The sequence below is a fragment of the Lithobates pipiens genome, unplaced genomic scaffold (assembly GCF_037356315.1).
Source record: "Lithobates pipiens isolate NorthernLeopardFrog02 unplaced genomic scaffold, aLitPip1_a1.2 Scaffold_11, whole genome shotgun sequence".
Taxonomy (NCBI): domain Eukaryota; kingdom Metazoa; phylum Chordata; class Amphibia; order Anura; family Ranidae; genus Lithobates; species Lithobates pipiens.
The window spans coordinates 2,747,394-2,765,041 of NW_027507696.1; the positions used below are offsets into that span (position 1 = coordinate 2,747,394).

A 17,648-nucleotide genomic window follows, 5' to 3' on the forward strand; every position below is an offset into this window, starting at 1 on the left:
AAGTGTATGTAGGTCTATTGACTGGTATAAAAAGAGTATTGTACAGTATTAGTAGTAACTGGATAGGGATCAATCCATATGGAATACAACTGTGTAATCAAGTGTTGCTCGACGCGTTTCGTGGATTTTTTCCACTCGTCAGGAGCAGATGCACCAAAGATTCCTATAGGGTATATAAAATATGTCAATGTTTAAAATGAAATAAAATTATACATGGTGTTGTATGTCAATAGACGGCTCACCGAACACACTCACCAACCCAGACAGCGCATGCGGTGCATGGTGACCAGCGCAGGGTAGGCCACGGATATGGACCCCACCGCGGGAGCTGAGGCGGCATAATATAGGAGGTGCAACATCAGGTAAGCAGGAGATGTGTAAAGTGTATACAGACAATTTCCATATAGCCAAGATTGATGATAAGTGATCAGTGGAGCATGAGTATCTGAGAAACAAAATATTATATTAAGTGTGTGTATAATTCATAACAGAAGTATATTAATAAATTAATTTGAATAGTAAACCCAGTGTAGCTTCACAGAAAGTAATTACCGTGATATAAAAAATACCAAAGAAACAATATGAATGATGATAATGGATAATTGAATAAATAAATGAAGATTACGTTTGTGTGAGTAGATTGGTGTAGTAAAATAGTGAGAAATGAAGGTGTGTGAATCTAAAGACATGAAAAAGGCTCACCATTTAAAGAGAAAAACAAGAGAGTCAAAAGATAAACCCCAAAACAGAAAACAAACACAGAATCACCGAAAAGAAAGAGAAACATACCATAGTTTTGCACCAAAGCACCACCGGCAGATGGATACACCAGGTGTACGGGTAACCCCCAGAGGAAGACCGGTCAAATAGACAGCCAGCTCTGAGTGGGGGATGTATATATATGCCGCCAACGCCACACAGTGAACCAATGGGGAGGACGAGACCGCACCTAGGCTGAGTAACCACTCAGTGACCGGCAATGGGACTCCTCCGTGGGAACACAAGAATGTTGCAGCTGGGCGCCGGCGTCATGACGTCATCCTAGGCGTCACACGCACGGCATACCCGCCGCCATGCTGATAGCATGACGAGCGTGGCGCCAATGCGAGGAGGGGTGTCCGCCCCACTCTCCCAGACATAAAAGATGCAAAGGGGGGAGAGGGAGGACCCAAAGATATCTGTCCATATATCACGGATATAAACCCTCTAGTCTTATCTATTTTAAATATCTTTTGGAACAAGGGGGTTTCATCCCATTCTGGTATATGTGGTCCAAACTGAGCTGCCAGGGCATGTCTGAGCTTTAGGTATCTGTAAAATGACTGTTGTTGTATATTATATTAATTTCTTAGGTCCGAAATTACTTTTCATACAAGCGGATCTGCCCACACACGACCGGACTTTTCCGGCGGACTAGGTGCGGCGGACAAACTGCTGGACTTTTGAAATGAACCGACTTGCCCACACACTGAGGAAAGTCTGTTAATTTTGAACGCGGCTCCAGTTAGCCGTAACTAGCCAAGGAGGTCAATGTCACTGGCTTCGGTGGCGAGATTGAGACCTCGCTGGCCCCGTCACCTGGTATGGACTTAAAGGGGAAGCCCTACGCTGAAAAAACGGCGTGGGGGTTCCCACTAAGGTCCATATCAGACCCTTATCCGAGCACGCAGCCCAGCCGGTCAGGAAAGGGGGTGGGGACGAGTGAGCGTCCCCCCCCTCCTGAGCCGTACCAGGCCACGTGCCCTCAACATAGGGGGGTGCTTTGGGGAAGGGGGGCCCTGCGGCCCACCCACCCCAAAGCACCTTGTCCCCATGTTGATGAGGACAAGGGCCTCTTCCCGACAACCCTGGCTGTTGGTTGTCGGGGTCTGCGGGCGGGGGACTTATAGGAATCCAGGAGCCACCTTTAATAAGGGGGCCCCCCAGATACCGGCCCCCAACCCTATGTGAATGAGTATGGGGTACAATGTACCCCTACCCATTCACCTGGTGAAAAAAATTTAAATAAAACACAAGGTTTTAAAATAATTTATTGCACAGCTCCAGGGGTCTTCTTCCATCTTGGGGGTCTTCTCGCCGGACATCTCCGCTATCTCCTACTAGCTTTTTTACTAGCGGAGGAGCTCCTCCTCCTCCTCCTCCTCCTCCTCTGTCATTACCTTCAGATGTTCATTCAACTGTTGGCTGTTCCCCTTTATGAACCGTTTTGTTTGTGGCGGATCCATCAAGTATCTGGATGGACACTTTTTGGACTTATTTCAAATTTAATCACTGATCAGTGTATTTATACTGATGCCCAATATAATTCTAATTGCACTACCAAGAAAAAAAAACATAAATATAGCAGCCAGCATCAACAATGATACAATTGCATAAAGAAAAATAAATAAACAATCCAGCGCTCAAAGTGAAAAAAAACAGCCAGTAGCGAAAAAAAGTGAAATGAAAATACAAATGAATGGCGTAGCATAGGCTAGGCCTAAATAAAAACAGACCATGGCTTAAAAAGACCATGGCTTAAAATCAAAAAATGTATAGATGGAGAAACAATCGTCCCTTTAACAATAGATGATTCCTTCTCTATAAGGAGTAGCCGGTGTTGTGCCATATAGTGTCCGGCCATCACCTAGCGTCCGCCCCGTACTGCGCATGCGCTGTACGGAGCAGACGAAGCTTCGGAAAATCTCAGAAGTTGAACGGCGCCTGCGCCGTGAGTGGAGGTGGTAGCCCCACCATCCAAGCGGACATAGGGTTGTGAATATTAGAGGGCCCCTCGCGGGTGAGCTTCGCTCGCCATGCTTCGGGCTCGGCCTCGCTGCGCTCGGCTCTTTTATATTCCTACTCTGTGTCCACTTGGATGGTGGGGATGGAACCTGGACTCACGGCGCAGGCGCAGCTCATCCTCGGCAATTTTCGGAATCTGTGTTGCTGTGTACTGCGCATGCGCAGTACACAGCGGACACTATCGGATGGGGGACGTTATATGACAAGAACACCGGAACCCACAGAAATGCCCAACTTCCAGTATTTAAAAAATGGTACACTGAAGACACCATCATAGCGACATCCCTCAGAATCTCTTCATACAGGTACGACAGCGTGCTGAGTAAATAGAAAAAAGGTAATGGGTACCCGAAGGTGTGGACCCACACACATTAGTGGTGAGTCATTCAGGCATCAAGCTGCGACCGACAGCAATCCTCCCATGGGGGTGATGTAGGCCTCCGCTCCCCCAAACCGTCCTCCGTACTCTCTGCAATCAGGATGTCCAATGTGGAATATCATCCGCTTACCGTAAATTCCAAATAAGTGAGAAGTATTCGCACCAAATTAGGTGTATCAAAAATAGAGGGAAAAAAAACAGAACAGAAGGCCTCCTCATAGAGCAGATTAATCCGGTAAAAAATACTTTTATTAAAACAAAAATAATAAATAATAAAATCAATAAAAATACATGCACAAGCCCACAGTGAAGAGGGATACAAAAAAGAAAAAACAACAACAACAAGACTGTCGTTTAGAAGCTTGGAAGATCTCGCCTGCAGGCTATGTACCCGGGTAGAAAACTTTGTACACACTACTAGTCTTAGGCTGAGAGCGCCGGCCAGAAACCGGTCGGCAGACCTTTCTTGGTCATGAGGCCCATTCGGCCGGGCTGACTGCCGTACACATGGGCTGAATGTCTGCCGGTTTCTATTGAACCGGCTGATGCTGCCCAATATTTGGCCCATGTGTACTAGGCTTAAAACAAGAGGACAGAAAGGCAAATAGCTTTATCTATGCATTTGGGCAACTCAACACATATGGTGTGAATGGGCCCCTAAAATCACTTGCCAACTGCCAATCCACTGTCCAATGAGAATGTTAGGATAAGATAACTGGACAAGAGGACAGTAGTATTCATACTAGTCATGGGCGTCCGCAGAACTTTTTTCAGGGGGGGGCATCATTTTAAGGTCCCCCATGCACCGTTCCTTTTTGACAATGTAATTATCACGGTCAGAGACTGCAGACGTAGTAAAGTCCCTAGGATAAGTAATGGATAATGGCCAACAGACCCTCTTACCAGACCCAGCGAAACTACAGCAGTGATCCCTCCGGCTGGACAATTGGGCACTCTGGGTTCCCCGGGGCGACTCTGGTCAGTAGTATACAGGGCTGGACTGGGACAAAAATTTGGCCCTGGACTTCATCCAGACCGGCCCACTTTAATTTTGCAAACAAGCACAAAAACAGTATATAAAACTATACGCAATTGTGCAAAAAAACATAAGTAGCATAACATAAGGAGTCCTCACTAACCTCTTTTATTATTTCACTTATTCTTCTCTGTATTTTTCTCATCTTTCTCACATCACTGCGTGAAGTTCAGGGCGAGCCGCGCAGCCATTACTTTGCCACTGAAACCGGCCCACTGAGCCATCGGCCCACCGGGAAACTCCCAGTAGTCCCAATGGCCAGTACATGCCTGGTAGTGTAGCGTGTCTGTACCTGGTAGTGGCTCAGTCTTTCTCCCTCTGGTGGTGCTGGGCAGCGTGGCTCTCTCTGGTGGTGCTGGGCAGCGTGGCTCTCTCTGGTGGTGCTGGGCAGCGTGACTCTCTCTGGTGGTGCTGGGCAGCGTGACTCTCTCTGGTGGTGCTGGGCAGCGTGACTCTCTCTGGTGGTGCTGGGCAGCGTGACTCTCTCTGGTGGTGCTGGGCAGCGTGACTCTCTCTGGTGGTGCTGGGCAGCGTGACTCTCTCTGGTGGTGCTGGGCAGCGTGGCTCTCTCTGGTGGTGCTGGGCAGCGTGGCTCTCTCTGGTGGTGCTGGGCAGCGTGGCTCTCTCTGGTGGTGCTGGGCAGCGTGGCTCTCTCTGGTGGTGCTGGGCAGCGTGGCTCTCTCTGGTGGTGCTGGGCAGCGTGGCTCTCTCTGGTGGTGCTGGGCAGCGTGGCTCTCTCTGGTGGTGCTGGGCAGCGTGGCTCTCTCTGGTGGTGCTGGGCAGCGTGGCTCTCTCTGGTGGTGCTGGGCAGCGTGGCTCTCTCTGGTGGTGCTGGGCAGCGTGGCTCTCTCTGGTGGTGCTGGGCAGCGTGGCTCTCTCTGGTGGTGCTGGGCAGCGTGGCTCTCTCTGGTGGTGCTGGGCAGCGTGGCTCTCTCTGGTGGTGCTGGGCAGCGTGGCTCTCTCTGGTGGTGCTGGGCAGCGTGGCTCTCTCTGGTGGTGCTGGGCAGCGTGGCTCTCTCTGGTGGTGCTGGGCAGCGTGGCTCTCTCTGGTGGTGCTGGGCAGCGTAGCTCTCTCTCGCTGACTTCCGCCCACCATACTCCTTATTCTTTGCCCTGTATTGCTCTCTCCCTCAGCTTTTTTCCAGGCTGCAGTCTCTCAATCTCTCTCTTGATCGAGCTGTAGCCTCCTCCCTGTGGAAAGTGGGGCCGCCAAGCTTTGGGACTACATGTCCCATGATGCTCTCCTCTTCTAGTCTCCTTTGATTGGCCCTCAGTTATGGCCAATAGGAAAGGAATGGAGCAGGCAGGAAGCTCGGCAGGGAACCTGGTAAGAGCCACCATCTCTTTTCCCTGACAGGAGAAAAGGTGGGTGAACGGGGGAAACTTCTGATAGCCCGCAGTTCGCCTTTCTCCTGTCACAGTGCCGCCGAGTTCTCTGCTGGACTGAGCAGGGAAAAGAGGCCAAAGTCACACTACACTGATGGAGGGGCTTGACAGCACCTTAATGGGCACACCCCATTGGTGGATGGCACCTGGGTGCGGGCTGCCCGCACCCCAATAGCAACGCAACTGTGCTGAATTTAGGATCCGATCCCTGATTCCGGGGGGGGGGGGGGTACTTGACCCCACTTGCCCCTACCTGCGGACGTCCATGATACTAGTTGTCCATAATTGCTGTTATTTGACAACAGGATGTGGAGGCCCAATGCTGTACTCAAACAGTGACTATAAAGAGTCACATTCTCAGAGTGCCTCTTCCAGGGTCTGCCCCTCCTTCCTCCAGGTCTTTTAGCGGGCACTGGCAGCGAGTTACTATGGGTCATCTATGGGAAATATGAGCTGAACAGGGAGGATAAACTTGCCAGGCCAGTTTTACAACCAGAGGGAGTCTCTCCGACCGGCTGAGCGCAGTGCAGGTTCAGTGTACACAACACATAAATACATAGGGACAGCGTGCTGACTCTACAACTGTCAAAAAAGTAACTGATAAATCTTTTGTTTCGATGTTTTGGAATGGTAACTAATGTCTTTGCCTTTTTTTTTTATCTTTGCATACCTCAGTTTAATCTTATGGCTGTGCAATAGGGTTTGTTGTCACCAGTACATTGCAGTAATGCATGCTAAGCCCCGATACACACTATTAGATTTTCTGCAGATTTTTGTCTTCAGATTTTCCAAAACATGTAGTGCAAGGGTCTGCCTGATTGCATACAAAGTGAAACTCTTAGCCCTTGTACACACGGTCGGACATTCTGCCAACCAAATCCGTCGGATTGTGTCCGAAACTGTTGCTTGCACACAGTCGGACCAAGTTGTCGGAAAATCCAATCATTCAGAACGTGATGACGTTATTTAGTTACAATGGGACTACGTTCAGGCTAGTAGCCAATAGCTTTGATGTAGGAATTTGATCTGAGCATGTGTGGCACTTGGTCCGATCAAAATTCTCTACACATGATCGGAGTATGTCCGATCGAACCAGTTGGTCGGAAAATATTTCCAACATGTTGGAAAATTGGGTCCGACGGAATCAGTCCGATGCAGACCACACACAGTCGGAATATCCGACAACACGGTCCGATAGGACACATTCCGACGGATTCTCCGACTGGCTTAGCCCTTGTAGACACGGTCGGACATTTCTGACAACCAAATCCATTTTGTCCGAAACTTGTGTTGCATACACACGGTCGGTCTAAGTTGTCGGGAAAATCTGATCGTTCAGAACGCGATGACGTTATTTCGTTATGACGGGACTACGTTCAGGCTAGTAGCCAATAGCTTTGGTATAGGAATTTGATCTGAGCATGCGTGGCACTTTGTCTGATCGGAATTCTCTACAACCAATCGGACAAAGTCCGATCGGATCATGTTGCCAGAAAATTTTTACAGCCCAGTTCTAAAACTTTGTCGGTCGGATATTCCGACGGAAACAGTCCGATGGAGCCCACACGTGTGTACAAGGGCTAAAGGTTTGACCTCATATTATATGGTTTTGGTAAATCTGAAGACAAAAATCTGCAGAAAATCTAGTAGTGTGTATGGGGTCTTAATGTGAATTATTGTGCATAACATGGGTTACAGTAAGTTACCAAAGCCTAATGTTGCACTAAAATCAGATTTGCAGCACATCACAGCTAGTGATGAGCCAAACACACCTGGGTTCAGTTGAAGCAGGATCTGGTGAACATGACAAATTCATGCCTTGAATCTGAACTCCATTAAAGTCAATGGGAGACGAATGTTAAACTGTTTGACAATCCATTGCCCATTAGCCTAAAAATGGCCAAACAAATGGTATGCAGGACTGGGCCTTGCTATGGGTAACATACCAAAGCAAAAAAAAGTAATGCTTAAAGTGAAACCTTAAAAATGCAAAACTAATAATTAACATTCCTAGGGATGGCTCTGCTCTGCCCATCTGTGCGATGAACACCACAAACTATGCTAGACCCTTGTAGCACCCTCTAGTTGGGGAGGTTTTTCTAGCAGAGTAGGTAAATTTAGGCAGGCCTAGCTAGTGGCTAGGCCTGTTTGTTTTCATTCTGGGATGGGAGTGGCTCAGGGTAGCAGCTGGTGACTAACAGGCGGCATCACTGAGACCGCCCTCTTCTTTCTAGAGCTTGTGAGAAAGATCTGGAAAGAGAGGAGAGGTGGAGCTGCCTGGGGTGTTTTAGGAAGCCCCGACCAATCCACAACCTGGATTGGCAGGGGGCAGATCTCCTTAAAGACCTGGCTGGGGGGGATTTGTCAGGAGGAAAAGCTGGAGTGAGAGAGTGTGGAGGCTGTCAGGGCCCACGGGGAGCTCCCAAGTCTGGGGGGGGGGGGGTCGGGGGGGTGACTCTGGGGCTCAGGTGCATCCAGGAGGAGTGACGAGATTCTGGAAGGAGAGACACATGAGAGAGCAAGGAGAGGACAGTGGGAGAGAATGCTTCTAAGCATTTCCAGTGGTCGCAGCCGGGAGGGGTGGTGAATGAGCACAGCTGGGAGGACTGGGAGATTGCAGTTTGAGATGGGTGCAGAAACAGAAGAGAGGGCTGTGCTCAGTAACGCTGGCTCAGTGCGGACTACAGAAGGGCATTGCAGCCAGGTTGGTTGGCAGGGCCTGAAAGAGAGCTATCTGGGAGTGGTAGCTGAATCGAGGACAGCTAGCACCTGAACTATTTCTACACCACAGGGTCCCTGCCTGCAAAAGGCAGTTCATTGAGGTCTGATTGAAGTAGTGTCAGGCCTACCCATGCGGTGCTAGCTAGTCTGGTGGAGTAACCGTCTGCAGCAAGGCACGTGCTGGTGGAGTAACAGTCTGCAAAAGGTGTTTGTGCTGGACTGGAGTGTATATAGAGTATCTCACAAAAGTGAGTACACCCCTAAATTAGGGGGGGGGGCATGATTTTTTTTGTGCATGGGGTCCCCCATTAACATGTATACCAGACCCTCCTCTAAGATAAGGGTGTAGCCAAGCCCCCCCATAGGGGTTGCTGAATGTAGTGATTCACCTGTCACCCTGGCAAGCCAGACATTCATCTCTCAATTACTCAGACACAGAACAGTCCATAGCTTTGTTTTTTTTTTTTTTTTCATTTGAGGGGATTAAATTGGATGGGAAATTGGGAATTATGGGATGCCCAGGAATATTTAGTGCAAACTTGGTTGGGACTTCTATATACACTCAAGTACAGTATCTCACAAAAGTGAGTACACCCCTCACATTTTTGTAAATATTTTATTCTATCTTTTCATGTGACAACACTGAAGAAATGACACTTTGCTACAATGTAAAGTAGTGAGTGTACAGCTTGTATAACAGTGTAAATTTGCTGTCCCCTCAAAATAACTCAACACACAGCCATTCATGTCTAAAACCACTGGCAACAAAAGTGAGTACACCCCTAAGTGAAAATGTCCAAATAAGGCCCAAATTGTCAATATTTTGTGTGGCCACCATTATTTTCCAGCACTGCCTTCACCCTCTTGGGCATGGAGTTCCCCAGAGCTTCACAGGTTGTCACTGGAGTCCTCTTCCCCTCCTCCATGATGACATCATGGAGCTGGTGGATGTTAGAGACTTTGCGCTCCTCCACCTTCCATTTGAGGATGCCCCACAGATGCTCAATAGGGTTTGGGTCTGGGAGGGTCTGGTATACATGTTAATGGGGGACCCCATGCACAAAAAAACATCATGCCCCCCCCTAATTTATACCAAGAAATTCCGGTCTGGTATGAATTTTAAGGGGGACCTCATGCAAAAAAAAAAAAAAACATGTGAGGTCCCCCAAAGTTCTTTTTATTTTAAGGGGAGGGGGGGGGGGTGAGTATGTAGTTCCCTGAAACTTGCCAGGCTACATGCCTTCAATGGCTAAAAACCTAGCCCCCATATTAGTGAGGACAAGAACCTCTTCTACCGTCAGTGTCCTTAACAACAGGAAGCTGTCATGTATAATAGCAGAAGTAATACTGCAATTGTACATAACATATGGCTCCCCCCCAAGCAGGTAAATGTAGGGGCATCTGTCAGAATGTCCGGACAGCCTTCAGCTCATCCCTAACCATTGCAAATCTTTCACATCATTTCAATGTTCAGATCATTTTGGAATTCTCCTAACATTCTGGTTGATAAAGGTCACTAGTACAAGCAGAGTGGTAAATCTTCTCAATGAGGATTCAGACGGCAATAAAAAAAAACTTGACGAGAATCTAAAACTATAAAAAAAAAAAATAAAAAAAAAAAAGTAAATAAGGGAATATATTTTTAAAAGCTTTAAAAAGGTCAGTCCAGCCAAAACTGAAATTTCAGCGCTTGGTGGATGCTAGAGATGCCATTATGAAGGGGTCCTCACCATCCCAACTGGACTTTTATTTAATATATATAAAACAAAAACAAAAAAAGCAAGTGTGTGTATATATATATATATATATATATATATATATATATATATATATATATATATATATATATATATATATATATATATATATATATATATATATATATATATATATATATATATACACACACACACACATATACATACAGGGGTGGACTGACGACTCATGGGGCCCCAGGGCAATAGTAGATTATGGGGCCCCCGGGCAATAAGATTATGGGGCCCCCGGGCAATAAGATTATAGGGCCCCCAGGCAATCAGAGATTATGGGGCCACACAGTATACACAAACACACACACACACACACAGTATACAATCACACAGTATACACAGACATGTTTCTATTAGCTGAGAAGGTACTGGAGAGGTGGGGCAGCTATAATCTCTGGATTTTTAGAGCAAAAGGATGTCGGTAAGGTACATTTCAGAGACAGATGTAAAAAAAAATAAAAAAAATTACGGAAGGCTGACAACCCTGATGGGGCCCCCTAGTTGCATGGGGCCCTCGGGCAGTGCCCGAGTGGCCCAATGGTCAACCCGCCCCTGTGATATATATATATATAAAAATAATGGAGAATATGGCAGATCTGGAACACACAAAGGCAGGCAGGGGCGTCCAGATGACAGATTGAGTTTATTGGAGTATCAGAAAGCCCGGGTCTGACTCGGCCCTCCAGGCTACATCTGTTACTAAAATTTTCACTTTTAGATGGACAGACCCTTTAAAGTTCATGTTTTCTTGGGTTCTTCTTGTGAATATAAAATATTACAGCTACATTTACTTTTTGCATATGTAGGTGTTTATTCCTTCTCAGTGATGGTGCTTTCCTGTTCCTCTCTCCCTTCATGACATTTACTCTAGGAATAGACAATTAACCCAGTGAAGGTTCTTTTTTGTCAAATATCCATCACAAACCAAGGAAATGTAAAAAAAAAACTAGGAATTTTCTCTATACACAAATGGTCATTGAGGCTACACTCCTGCAGCATTTATTAAAGCCTCGTACACACAACGGTCACTTTCACACTGAGGCGCTCGCCGCTTTGACGATAAAGCGCTGCTCATTCATTTCAATGGCATGGGCGGTTTAGGAGCGGTGTACACCCCCCCCCCCCAAAGATGCTGCTTGCAGGACTCTTACAAGCACACCGTCCCTGTGTGAAAGCACTTGGACTTTTACACTGGGGTGGCTTGAGAGGCGCTTTACAGACTATTTTTAGCACTTAAACGCCTGAAAAGAGCCTCGGTGTAAAAGTGGCCCACTAGTTTTTTTTTTTTCATTCAACCCAGCAGGTCAGAGCCGCGGTAATAACAATCGGGCTGAGAGCGCTGATCGGGAGCCGGTCTGCAGACATTTCTTCGTCATGACCCTTCAACAGAAGCCGGTTGTACATACACATACCTCTCAACTGTCCCTGATTTTGAGAAATGTCCCTCTGTCCCTCATTCCTCCTCATTTGGGTCTGATCTATATAGTTGTATATAAAATGCACTTTTTACTATTTCAGAAAATGTTTCCCAGTGCTAAACCTTTCATCCAATTTCTAAATTGCTGCATGTGAACATTTTAAAACACAATATAAAAAAAAAAAAAAGCACTTGTGGATTTAATTAACCTTTTTTGGGGTTAATTCTCCTTTAACGGGGTGTGGCAGGGGGCGTGCCCTATGCCTACATACATTTGATAGTTGGTGTCATTCATTCCCATCTCAAAATGTTGGCATGTATGCATACAGGCCAAATGTCAGCCGGTGTCTATTGAACAGGCCACCAACATTCAGCCCATGTGTACTAGGCTTAAAGTGGTTGTAAACCCTTACAAACCACTTTGACCTACAGGTAAGCCTAGATTAAGGTTTACCTGTAGGTCCAAGAAATATCTCCTAAACAGTGGCGTAACTAGAACCTTCAGGTCCCCGATGCAAGAAACCATGAAGGGCCCCCCTGAACCCCAGCCAGGGCCCCTCCCTCCGAGTCCGGCGGCGGAACTCCATGGCGTGGTCACAGGTATGACCTTTGTGAGCCCTGTAGTTCCACCACTGGCATCAGTAGTTTTTTATTTTTAGGTGCCCCATCTGGCTGGGGAGAACAGACATCGGACTGAGCGGCAATGCATGGAGCAGGAGAGGGGTACTCTGAGGAGCCGGCCGAGGACACAGGTCATGCGGAGAATGCACAACTAAAGAGCAGCCTGTGCGATAGTCGAGCATGGAGCTTTGCTAGTCACTCTCCACCTCCAGCCACCCGTGTGCATGGTGCACTGGTACCCCTAGCTGCCTATGCTGCTGCCGGCCATATGTAGAGGGGGCTGCATGGGCCCCCTGCATCACAGGGCCCAGTTTCGGTCGCAACTGCTGCACCCCCTATAGTTACGCCCCTGCTCCTAAACCTACACGGTTTAGGAGATATTTACTAGAAGACAGTCACCACTGTCTACGGCGCATGTGCTGTAGACAGCAGCGCGCTGGCGCACTATCGCCGTTAGCAGCATGCCACTGCTAATGGCGATATGCCGTCAGTGGCGGCTCCCGTGTGCATGCGCGGGAGTGACGTCATCGCTGTTCCGGCGCTGTGAGTGGCCGGAGCAGCGATACCCGGAAGAAGATGGACGCTCCGGACTACAGGGGACAGCGGTGGCATCGCTGGCTCCTGTGTCAGGTAAGTGACACATAATGGGCTACTATGCGATGCGATGCATAGTAGCCCATTATGCTTTACCTTTGCAGGGAGACAAAGAAGAAGTAAACCCATCAGGGTTTACTTCCTCTTTAAGTATACAGCCTATTTTAGTAGACCAGCCCCAAGCTTTCTAGGTTGCTCATCGCATTAAAAAAATCTGATGCTCTTTTGCGCGCTCATGAGCTGGGGGGCATTTGGCAAGATAGTTACTGTCAGACTTCGGATACAAGGGTCTATGTGACCAGGAAGACACAGAAGCTGCGCCTTTCTGTATGGTATAAAACTTTATTTACTCCAATAAAATGTGATTTTCACCTTTAGGTAATTTACTCCAAAAGCCGCACCCAGCAAGACTTGGCAGGATTTTGATTGACTATGCACTAGCTTTATCTATATGGCATCCCTTTGCAGTTGCTAACCTCTACTTCAACTGTCGTTTGGTCATAAAGACTCTGGGTGCCAACAGTTTATTTATCTCTGTTTGCAACTGCTGAAGAAATAAAAGTGGTGAAATGCCCCCCCCCCCCCCCCCCCAGAAAATGAATGTCTTACCAAGAGCCACTGATTCACTAGACTCCGGGGATCCTGTTCTGAACATCTGCCTTCTAATACACGCACACCAACACCGTCACCTTTCCAGAAGCGTATGGACAATCCATAAAAACTGAGCCAAAGCTGAATTCCAGACATGCAGCTAACATAACAAAAGATTTCTGGCCCCGTTTAGCTAGTCTTGTTATGCATGCTTCCCTACCATGCAGCACAGCCACGACCTGCACCTCTCCACTAAAGTTAAAAGAAACCTTTCCTGTGAAAGACATGGAGGCAGGGGCGGACTGACAATTCATGGGGCCCCTGGGCAATAGAAGATTATGGGGCCCCTGGGCAAGGCTGGACTGGGACTAAAATTTGGCCCTGGACTTCATCCAGACCGGCCCACTTTAATTTTGCAAACACGCAAAAAACAGTATATAAACTGTATGCAATTGCACAAAAAAGCCCCTAGAGAGCCCCTCCTTACATCTGGGTTCCCAGAGAGCCCCTCCTTACATCTGGGTTCCCAGAGAGCCCCCCACTTACATCAGGGTCCCCAGAGAGCCTCCCCTTACATCAGGGTCCCCAGAAAGCCTTCCCCTTACATCAGGGTCCCCAGAGAGCCCCTCTTACATCAGAGTCCCCAGAGATCACCCGCCTTACATCAGGGTCCCTAGAGAGCCAGCCCCTTACATCTGGGTCCCCACAGAACCCCCCCTTAAATCCAGGTCCACAGAGAGCCCCTCCTAATATCAGGGTCACCAGAAAGAGGGCAGGTAGTGGGCCGGACCCTGTGGTTGGGGACTCCTGCACGGACTCGGGGGGTTAGGGCCCCAGATTCGGGGCTATAGCCCCAGAAGTCCCTCCCAATGAGGTCACTGGCTGTCACTGAAGCCGGCCCACTGAGCCATCGGCCCACCGGGAAACTCCCTATAGTCCCTATGGCCAGTACATGCCTGCCCCTGGGCAATAGGAGATTATGGGGCCACACAGTATACACAAACACACACACACAGTATACACAGACATGTTTCTATTGGCTGAAAAGATACTGGAGGGGTGGGGCAGCTATAATCTCAGGATTTTTAGAGCAAAAGGATGTCGGTAAGGGACATTTCAGAGACAGATGTAAAAAAAAAAAAAACAAAAAAAAAAAAAAACAGAGTTTTACATACTTTCCCTAGTTTTACCGAGGCTGGCAATCCTGATGGAGCCCCCTAGTGGCATGGGGCCCTCGGGCAGTGCCCGAGTGGCCCAATGGTCAGTCCGCCCCTGCATGGTGGCTGCCATTGCTACCTCTTCTACTGAAAATGCTAGTTTTCATGTTGTCTGTCATGCTTATCCTCTTGCTTCAACAAGGTTTGACTCTTACCTGGAACAAGCATACAATTAGGGATGACAGGCTTATGATATGCATATTTGCTTAGGGTCAGTGGCTGAAACCTTATTGAATCCAGTTGGTATGTGTAACCGGCCAAACAACTGGTATCTTCAGATGGTGATTGTGAATGCCTGTTCCCGCTTGTCTTCAAGGAAAGATTTAATCTAGCACACCTGTCACGAGAAAATTTGTATACTGACATTGGCAATTTTAAGAATGCTTGTTCCCTGGTTGACATGCTTTGGCCTTTAAAGAGGAAGTAAACTCTCCCACTCTGATGCTTCTTGTCACGTACCTTAAGGCAGAGCCCGGAATGCAGGGAGTGGCCTCTCGTAGACCTCTGACTCGGGAGGCCCTGGTAGAGATGACAGGGGCTCGGGAGCACAGAGGAGCACAAGTGCCTGACTGGATGGTTGATGTAGGAAGCAGCAGACCGTTGGTAATGGCAGGTGTCCTGTAGTCCAGCAGCGGAGTGCAGGTGATGGCAAGGTACAGCAGACTGCGGGAAGAATCCTGTAGTCCAACAGCAGAGTGCAAGTGGCTGCTGGGTAGAGCGGACAACGGGAGGAGTTCTGTAGTCCAACAGCGGAGTGCAGGTGCAAACAGGATATAGCGGGAAGTGGAAGGAGTCCAGTAGTCCGCAGCAAGAGATAAGAGGCAACAGGTCACAGTGGAAGACAACAGCTGGGTACGGTGGCGGACTGGGAGGTGTTCTGTAGTCCAGCAACGGTAAACAGGAAACTGGCAGGTAACAGAGAAGTACAACGGTCCAGGTCAGGCACAGGCGAGCAGATACAGAAACGAAATCCAGAAGAGTAGTCGGGTAGGAAGCCAAAAGTCGGGGGCAGGCAGCAAACAGCGAAGTCAGGAACAGGCCGGGTTCAATACGGATCAGGATATGGATCAGGTGAATTCAGATACAGGATACCAGAGTACACGGGAACGCTGTTGATCGGGCAGCAAGGCAGTAAAGCAAGGATCCACTTTAAATATCGCTATTGGCGCCAATTGCGTCAAACGGCCGCGCGCGCTCCCGCGTGCGCACGAGCGCACCGCCGACCGCGATAACGATCTTCTTACCGCACAGATGATATTCTGCGTCTTACGCCGCTCGGATGCCGGTGAGAAGGATCTTCCTGACACTTCTTTTCATTTAGTCCATTATAATAAGTAATTATCAGACTATAGCCACTGCAATCCAACCCAAATCGCATATTACTTACTGTTTAAAGAAACTTTAAAGTGAAAGTAAACTCCCCTATCGTTTTTCAGCCAAGGAAGCTGCCATCTTTGCCTCTGTTTAATCTTCAACTGCTATGGTGCTGCACATGTGATTTGTTATGACACCAGCCATTGGATGGTTTGAAAGTTTGGCTGAGAGCACAACCAATGTGCAGTTAGCATTCCCGGCATGTCTTTTTTTTTTAACTGTTTAAAACGATGGGTTTACTTCCACTTTAAAAAACTTGTTTCCAGGGGTTAGGCAGCGCCATCTTAAGTTTTGTTTTCTGAGTCCACAGTGGAGTGTATTTCCGCCCTTACATTGAGCACTTCCTGTACTGTTAACCAAGCCTCCTTCTCAATACAACATTTCTATGGCAACCCTGCTTCCCTGTTCATAGCTGACTTGTTTATTTCATAGTATTTACTTGTGCCGATGTCTAATGTTTCCCTTTGTCAGACTTATCAGCTTCAGCTGATAAGACTGCAGTAATGGCCAAGTTTAGACTGTATGTGAGGTCACATGGTGTGTAGTAGGAAGCTCCGAGTGATTAGCAGAGTTCAGTGTTGTGCCGTAGGAAGTCCTGATAACAGATAGATAAGACATAGAGAGTGTGCCGTAAATCAGGGGAGATCTGGGCATGCTCAGTGACTTCATTCTAAAGAACAAAAAGGATTACAACAATACTAAGCAAGTAAGGAGATATCTACAAGCAGTGTTCATTAGGGGTTTTTTATGCTGATTTACATGGGACAAAGTTGTGGGGGTGGGTTTACAACCACTTTAATACAATGAGTCCATGCCAGAATAAGCACATAAATAGAGAATTCTACAATTCTCTGAAGCCTAATTACAACATGGGTGCCTCAGGGCCGATGGCTCAGTAGTATTAATTTTAGACACAACCAAGCAGGAACTGCCATTTTTGTGTTCTCATTCAATAATATTGTTAAAATATTACCAGTTTGGTATTGCCAAGAAATATAATGGTATCAGCACAATAAAATATCTGAGTTTCTTCTAAATTTTTGTTTGGGCTACTGTCCACAAAAATAAGAGAACGCGTTTTTGGATTGGTAAGGGCCGGTTCACACTGCGAGGCGAGGCGAGGCGACACGGCTCGCCTCGCCTCGCTCCCGCAAGTCGCCCCCATTCAGTACTATGGAACCGTTCTGAGAGGAGCGACTCGAGTCGCTCCGACTCAGAAAAAAGGTTCCTGTACTACTTCGGGGCGACTTCGGGGGCGACTTGCATTGACTTCTATGCAGAAGTCCTCTGCAAGTCGCCGCTGACCCCCCCTGCAAGTCGCGGCGAGGAAGTCGGAGACGCCTCGCCGCGGCTCGCTGTGTGAACCGGCCCTAAGCCTTTTGTGGGTAGGCTCAGAGAGAGGGCTGGAACCAGGGGCGGACTGACCATTCAGGCACTCGGGCACTGCTTGAGGGCCCCATGCCACTAAGGGGCCCCATCAGGGTTGCCAGCCTCAATAAAACCAGGGACAGTATGTAGAAATCTGTGTTTTTGTAAAAAAAATCCCAAGATTATATCTTCCCTGCCTCTCTAGTACCTTTTTAGTGTGTTTATGTGTATTCTGTGTGTGTATACTGTGTGAGTATATTGTGTGTCCGTGTGTGTGTGTGTATACTGTGTGAGTATATTGTGTGTCCGTGTGTGTGTATACTGTGTGGCCCCATAATCTATTGCCTGGGGGTCCCCATAATCTCCTATTGCCTGGGCCCCCCCTCATAAT

At 47.9% G+C, this 17,648-nt stretch overlaps 1 protein-coding gene across 1 annotated transcript in view; it reads left to right on the forward strand.

Annotated features, from left to right (window-relative positions):
• Positions 1-232: 232 nt before the first annotated feature.
• The window catches only part of LOC143959497 (uncharacterized), a 38,250-nt gene continuing 20,834 nt past the window's right edge, over positions 233-17,648 (forward strand). The window contains exon 1 of the transcript XR_013270240.1: positions 233-362. The gene's annotated coding sequence lies outside the window, so the exon portion shown is untranslated. The remainder of the gene's footprint in view (positions 363-17,648) is intronic.